We start from the raw sequence: 7,741 nt of genomic DNA on the forward strand, positions 1-7,741 counted from the left end.
TCCACCCCTGCATCAGACTTCTGCATGGACATCCAGGTGTTTCCATACATCCTCTGAAATTTAGGCAAAGGATCCCAAGCCTCAACTTTTGCCCTCTGCACACCTGCAAGCTTAACACCACATAGAAGCTGCTGTGGCTTAATGGCTTGCACCCTCTGGAGCAGCAGCCTGAGACTTATCTGGGGCCCTTTTAGCCACGGCTGGAGCTGACGTGGCTGGGATGCAGGGAGCAGTGTCCCAAGGTTGTGCAGGACGTCACGGCCCTGGGTCCAGTCCACAAAACCATTCTTCCCTCCTAGACTTCCAGGCCTCTGATGGAAGGGGCTACCACAAAAGTCTCTTATGCCTTCTGATACATTTTCCCCATTGTCTTGGCTAGTAACATTTGGTTCCTCTTTACTTATAAAAATTTCTACAGCCAACTTGAATTCCTCCCCTAGAAAATAGTTTTTTGTTTTCTACCACATGGTCAGACTGAAAGTTTTCTAAACATTTGTGTTTTGGTCCCCTTTTAAATATAAGTTTCAGTTTCAGATCATCTCTTTGCACACACAGAGGACCATACACTGTTAGAAGCAGCTAGGCCAAATCTCAAATGCTTTGCTGCTTAGAAATTTCTTATGCCAGATACCCTAAATTATTACTTTCAAGTTCAAAGTTCCACAGATCCTTAGATCAGGGACACAAGGCTGCCAGTCTCTTTCCTAAAGCATAGCAAGTGTGACCTTTACTCCAGTTCCCAATAAGTTCCTCATCTCCATCTGAGACCTCCTCAGCCTGGAATTCATTGTTCATGTCAGCATTTTGGCCACCACCATTTAACAAGTCTCTAGGAAGTTCCAAACTTTCCCTCATCTTCCTGTTTTCTTATGAGCCCTCCAAAGTGTTACAACCTCTGCTTATTACTTAGTTCCAAAGTTGCTTTCACATTTTCAGGTATCTTTATAGCAATGCCCTACTCCTGGTACCAATTTCCATATTAGTCCATTCTCACATTGCTATAAAGAACTACCTGAGAAGGGATAATTTATCAAGAAAAGAGGTTTAGTTCACTCACAGTTCTGCAGGCTGTATAGGAAGCATGGCTGGGGAGGCCTCAGGAAACTTATAATCATGGCAGGGGAAGCAGGCACATCTTACATGATTGAAGAAGGAAGAATAGGGAAAAGGCATAGGTGCTACATGCTTTTAAACAACTAAATCTCATGAGAACTTACTATTACAAGAATAGCAAGGTGGAAATCTACCCCTGTGATCCAATCACCTCTCACCAGGCCCCTCCTTCAACATTGAGGATTACAATTCGACATGAGATTTGGGCAGGGACACAAATCCAAACCATATCATGATGCAAGCCTGCAACTCTCATTCAGGTTGCTTCACCAACTGACTGGATCCAATGGATCCTTTCCAGTTATATTCTAAGCTGAATTGTTTTCCTATTCTTTCTATCTGTAATGAGACAATTCTTACAGATATACAGATATTCAACTGTCATTTCTTTGTATTCTGTCAAGTCTATCTCTGAGTCTAGGGTCATAATTCTAAGGTCATTCTAGTAACAAGAGGATTTTTTACTATTTTTCTGGCCAAGACAAATATAGCAAGATAAGTACAAAGTACTAAAGTTACTTGAATAAATAATCACCGGCACTTAATTAGGTTTAACTGGTTTCACTCCTTCCTTCCCTCCTTACTCTCTCCCCTCTTGTGCAAACCACCACAACCATATATTATCACTTCACTTATAATGTCAAATCTCTAGTTGATGCATAAGGTAGCTACTGGCTCTAAGTCAGGAGATGAGCTCAGAATTTGGAATAATTTTAGAAATAATGTCACTCAAATGCAAGGCAAGTCATCTTAGAAGAAACCCTACCCAAGAGATGATTTGCAAATGTCTCACTAAGGTGTCATGGGACACTTCAGAATTTCATCAGGACAAGGCAGGTCTCCAAGAAAGCAGACCTGGAATATTATGTGTGCACATTTCGTGCATGTACTCCATACACTGCAGCAAGTGAGAGTAGAAGAGGGTCTTCCAGGGGTGATGGGTTTCCTGGAGCCTAGGAGAAGGTAGCCAAAGAGAAGGACCATGCCAGGTGGCCTGCTGCCCTGTGCAAGAGAGAGGCCATTCTGGCCTCAATGGCTGCTGCTGGTTCTCAGGACCTCATACTAATAGAGTGAAGGAAGAGAGGCAGTTCATTCCAGGAACTTGATAGAAATATTCTTTAAAAACATCAAATTCCACTGGCTCTAAATCTGGCCTCACCAAACCACCTTCTGATCTCTAATAGGTGCTCTCAGTGTCCTTGATCTCACTCAGAATAAGTTAGTGGCCCATGAATATGCCCGAGGTAGGTTTTCGACACAGCAGTAGCTTCCCTTGTAAATTGGGTTCTGGGTTTGTAAATCAACTTCCTTTCAGAGCTTGATCTCCTGGGGTAATGGCTGGAACTGAATGTGAGAACCCGCAAAGCTGAAATACAGACATTGCCTGTGGGCTCTTTCACCAGGTAGAGCTCCCTGGATGGGGTCTAAATTGGCCAGTTGAACTTCTGACTGTCAGCTGAGTTTCCTTTAGCTAAACTTTGACTGTGGGTCTGGTGGATATAGAATTCAGAATCAGCAGATTCTGATTTTTCTATGGGGTGAAACAAATTTTGATGGAAGTGGAAAGAAAAGTTCAAATATGAAAGAATTTGGTGATTGTTTGCCATCATATGGAAAGTAATGAGCCTTGATGAGGCTTGGGGAATAACAGGGCTCTAGCTAGAGCAGAGACATAAGGATTGGTAGCAGTCAAAGTTGCATGTTATTCCTGACAGGGCATGCTCTTTGGGGGCAGCCCAGTGTCATGAGTGGGGAAGCATATGGACTCTGGAGCCAGCTTGCCTAGGACTGAACCCAAGATCTACCACGTACCAACTGCGTAACCTTGGGCAAGTAAATTAACTTCTGCATGCCTTAGTTTCCTTAACTGTAAAATGGGTTGTTTTAAAGATTAAATGAGATGATGCACATAATTAAAACTGTGTCTGATATATAGAAAGTGAGACGTAAGTGTTTGCTATTATATTATTAATAGGTGATAGAATATCTATTGTCTAATAATAATTGTGGAATATCTTATTTTTCATGAATTACATGAGAAAGAGAAAACTAACCAGCTTGTTAAGGAGCTGATATAAAGAATGTAAGGGGCCAAATGCAGTGGCTCATGCCTGTAATCCCAGCACTTTGGATGCTGAGGTAGGAGGATCACTTGAGCCCAGGAGTTTGAGACAAACCTGAGCAACATCACAAAACTTCATCTCAACAAATAATAAAAACTTAGCTGGATATATATTGCAGGAAGTCAGGGACCCCAAACGGAGGAACCAGCTGAAGCCATGGCAGAAGAATATAAATTGTGAAGATTTCATGGACATTTATCACTTCCCCAGTCAATACTCTTACGATTTCCTATGCCTGTCTTTACTTAAATTTCTTAATCCCATCATATTCATAAGCTGAGATTGTATGTCACCTCAGGACCCTGTGATGATTGTGTTAACTGTACAAATTGTTTGTAAAACATCTGTGTTTGAACAATATGAAATCTGGGCACCCTGAGAAAGAATAGCATAACAGTGATTTTCAGGGAACAAGGGAGATAACCATAAGGTCTGACTGCCTGTGGGGCTAGGTAGAACAGAGTCATATTTCTCTTCTTGCAGAAAGTGAGCAGGAGAAATATCACTGAATTCTTTTCCCAGCAAGGAATAACCCTGGGGAAGAAATGCATTCCCGGGGTGGGGGTGGGGGTGGTCTATAAATGGCTGCTCTGGGAGTGTCTGTCTTATGTGGTTGAAGATAAGGGATGAACTATGCCCTGGTCTCCTGCAGTGCCCTCAGGCTTGCTAGGATTGGGAAATTTCAGCCTGGTAAATTCTAGTCAGACCAATTGTCTGCTCTTGAACTCTGTTTCCTATTAAAATCTTTATCAAGACAATGCATGCCCAGCAGGACATGGAACCTCATCAGTAATTCTAATTTCACCCTGGCCTTGTGATCTTGCTCTGCCATTTGCCTTGTGATCTTTTATTGCCTTTTGAAGCATGTGATCTCTGTGACCCACTCCCTATTTGTACACTCCTTCCCCTTCTAAAATCCCTAATAAAAACTTACTGGTTTGGGGAAGGATGTACAGGCAGCACACAGGGTGCTCGGCCTCCCATCTGACAGTGGGTGGAGCAGGGCTCAAGGCTGCTGGAGCCACTTGCTGACTCACCCTGCGCCCTTGCTGCAGACACTGGAGCTGTCCCCAGAGATGGCAAATCCTGAGTTAGTTATAAGTAGCTGCAGCTCTCATGAAGAGGAAAATCACTGCAATTTTAACCAGCATACATCTTCATCTGAGGGCTTCTATTAGAAGACCAGATGAGGCAAAAACTCAATTTTTTTTTCATGAATTCTTGTGAGAAGTTCTGGGCTCAAGGTAGAAAACCATGGAAACTTTCCATACAAATTCTAAAAATTGCTGTGGTGACTATCCAGCTGGTCTTATTTGGGCTAAGTAACCAGATGGTGGTAGCTTTCAAGGAAGAGAATACTATAGCATTCAAACACCTTTTCCTAAAAGGATATATGCACCAAATGGATGACACATATGCAGTGTACACACAAAGTGATGTGTATGATCAGATAGTCTTCACAGTGAACCAGTACTTGCATCTATACAATGTCTTCATTGGGAATCATGCTTATGAGAATAAAGATACTGAGCAGTCTACTATGGCAATCTGTCAGCACTTCTACAAGCGAGGAAACATCTGCCCTGGAAATGATACCTTTGATATCGATCCAGAAATTGAAACTGAGTGTTTCTTTGTAGAGCCGAATGAACCTTTTCACACTGGGACACCAGCAGAAAATAAACTGAACTTAACACTGGACTTCCACAGATTCCTAACAGTGGAGCTTCAGTTTAAACTGAAAGCCATTAATCTGCAGACAGTTCATCATCAAAAGCTCCCCAACTGTTTTGACTTTACTCTGACTATAACATTTGACAACAAGGCCCATAGTGAAAGAATTAAAATAAGTTTAGATAATGACATTTCCATCAGAGAATGTAAAGACTGGCATGTATCTAGATCAATTCAGAACACTCATTACATGATGATCTTTGATGCCTTTATCATTCTGACTTGCTTGGTTTCATTAATCTTCTGCATTAGATCTGTGATTAGAGGACTTCAGGTTCAGCTGGAGTCTGCCAATTTTTTTCCTCCTCCATTATAAGAAGGAATTTTCTGTTTCTGATCAAATGGAATTTGTCAACAGATGGTACATTATGACTATTATTAGTGACATATTAACAGTCATTGGATCAATTCTAAAAATGGAAATCCAAGCTAAGAGTGTAACTAGTTATAATGTCTGTAGCATACTTCTTGGGACTTCTACCATGTTTGTGTGGCTTGGAGTCATCCAATACCTCGGTTTCTTTGCAAAGCACAGTCTCCTCATTTTGACCCTTCAGGCAGCGCTGCCCAATGTCATCAGGTTCTGCTGCTGTGCAGCTATGATTTACTTAGGCTACTGCTTCTGTGGATGGATCATGCTGGGGTCTTATCATGACAAGTTTCATTCTCTGAACATGGTCTCTGAGTGCCTTTTCTCTCTGATGAATGGAGATGATTTTCATTGCACTGATCACTGATACATGTGAAACAATTAAGCATTACCAACAAGATGGCTTCCCAGAGACTGAACTTCATACATTTATATCAGAGTGCAAGAATCTACCCAACTCTGGAAAATACAGATTAGAAGATGACCCTCCAGTATCTTTATTCTGCTGTTGTAAAAAGTAGCTATCAGGTTTATCTGTACTTTAGAGGAATATATGTGTAGCTGAGCTGGAAGACTATGTGGATATTCTGAGATCAGATGTAGTATGTTTGAAGACTGTTATTTTGAGGTAATTGAGATCTATAATTCACAAATAACAGTTTATATTTTTAAAAGCAATATGTAATGTCTTTGCAGTTTTATGCTGGGCTTGTTTTTAAAAATAACTTTAGTTAGGGAAAAAAAAAAAAAAACTTGCTGGTTTTGTGGCTCAAGGTCACCATCACAGTCCTGCCAATATGTGATGGCACCTCCAGAGGCCGAGCTGTAAAATTTCCCTCTTTGTACTCTTTCTCTTTATTCTCAGACCGGCCAACACTTAGGAAAAATAGAAAAGAACCTACATTGAAATATTGGGGGCCGGTTCCCCCGATAGATGTGGTGGCACACACTTGTAGTCCCAGCTACTTAGGAGACTGAAGCAGAAGAATCCCTTGAGCCCAAGAGGAGGAGGCTACAGTGAGCCATGATAGCATCACTGAACTCCAGCCTGGGTGACAGAGCAAGAAACCTTGTCTAAAAAAATACAGTAAATAGATAAGGATTTGTTAGCTAGTTCTTAAGTCTATAATTTTTTATGAATAGCAATGGCCAAGGCTTTTATTTGAGTTCTTTCAGACAGGATGTATTTTTATTATTCAAGAAATGTTTACATAACCGATATTAAATGCCAGACACTGGAATATGTGCATTGCAAATACTAACTCATTTAATCTTCTGTAACAATCATTTGCTATTATTAACATGTCGATTCTGCAGATGAGGAACCAAGTGAGACAAAACCTGAGGTCCTAAGCTGGGCAGTCAGGCTCCAGTGACATGTGCTGAAACACTGTGTGACAATGACATCTCCCACCTCCACACAGAATTGAAACTGCAGAGCAAGTGGATTCAAGAGCCTGGAGCTCAACAAATAGCTGTGATGCAAAGCAATTTTTCACCTGTTTCTCTAGTTTAAATATTTTTCTTCATCAGATTGGTATAAGAAAAGAAATTACAGTTTTCATGATCTGAATTGGGCTTAATGTACACATAATTTAATTTTTCTTTTTTTTTTCAGTGTAGTTTTTATTTTTATTTATTTATTTTTTTTAATTTTTTAATTATACTTTAAGTTCCAGGGTACATGTGCATAACGTGCAGGTTTGTTACATATGTATACTTATGCCATGTTGGTGTGCTGCACCCATCAACTCGTCAGCACCCATCAATTCATCATTTATATCATGTATAACTCCCCAATGCAATCCCTCCCCCCTCCCCCCTCCCCATGATAGGCCCCAGTGTGTGATGTTCCCCTTCCCGAGTCCAGGTGATCTTATTGGGATAATGAAGTTGAAAGAAATTAACCACTTAGGGTTATCAGGCAACTGTAGTGCCCCAGGCTTTACACTGAAGCTACACCAAGGATAACTAGGTCACTCTCAGTCAGGTCAGCAAAAGTGAAGGCCTGTGACCTCTTGTAGTAGGTATACAATAAGAATTAAATTTGGTAAATTCCTACCTAGCCTGGAATGCATATAATTTTGAAGGCACATTATTGGCCTGGTAAAGTTTCTTCTCTTTTTAGAACTTCTGTGCTGCAAGGATTAAACTCAGTAAGTACGGTGTTTATTTCTTAATAAGAAAGAAATGAGGCAGGTGATTTCTTGAGGCAATCAAAGCCCCATGTTGCTTTTGCTTCTAACAGTGTAAGTCTAACCCATAACAGAATTAAAGGACAGGAACTGTGTCCTATCTCTATGTTATTTGCACCCAGTGACCAGCTTGGGTTTATTTCATTCAACTGAATCTTGAGATGCAACAGAAATGTGCTGGGTTAAATATTTGACTGGGAGGAAAT

The 7,741-nt window shown here is 40.9% G+C and overlaps 1 pseudogene; it reads left to right on the plus strand.

The window, feature by feature from the left end:
- The first annotated feature begins 4,312 nt into the window (after positions 1-4,312).
- LOC104673658 lies at positions 4,313-5,861 on the plus strand (annotated as a pseudogene).
- The last annotated feature ends 1,880 nt before the right edge of the window (positions 5,862-7,741 follow it).

This window comes from Rhinopithecus roxellana, chromosome 10 (assembly GCF_007565055.1).
Source record: "Rhinopithecus roxellana isolate Shanxi Qingling chromosome 10, ASM756505v1, whole genome shotgun sequence".
NCBI classification, from domain to species: domain Eukaryota; kingdom Metazoa; phylum Chordata; class Mammalia; order Primates; family Cercopithecidae; genus Rhinopithecus; species Rhinopithecus roxellana.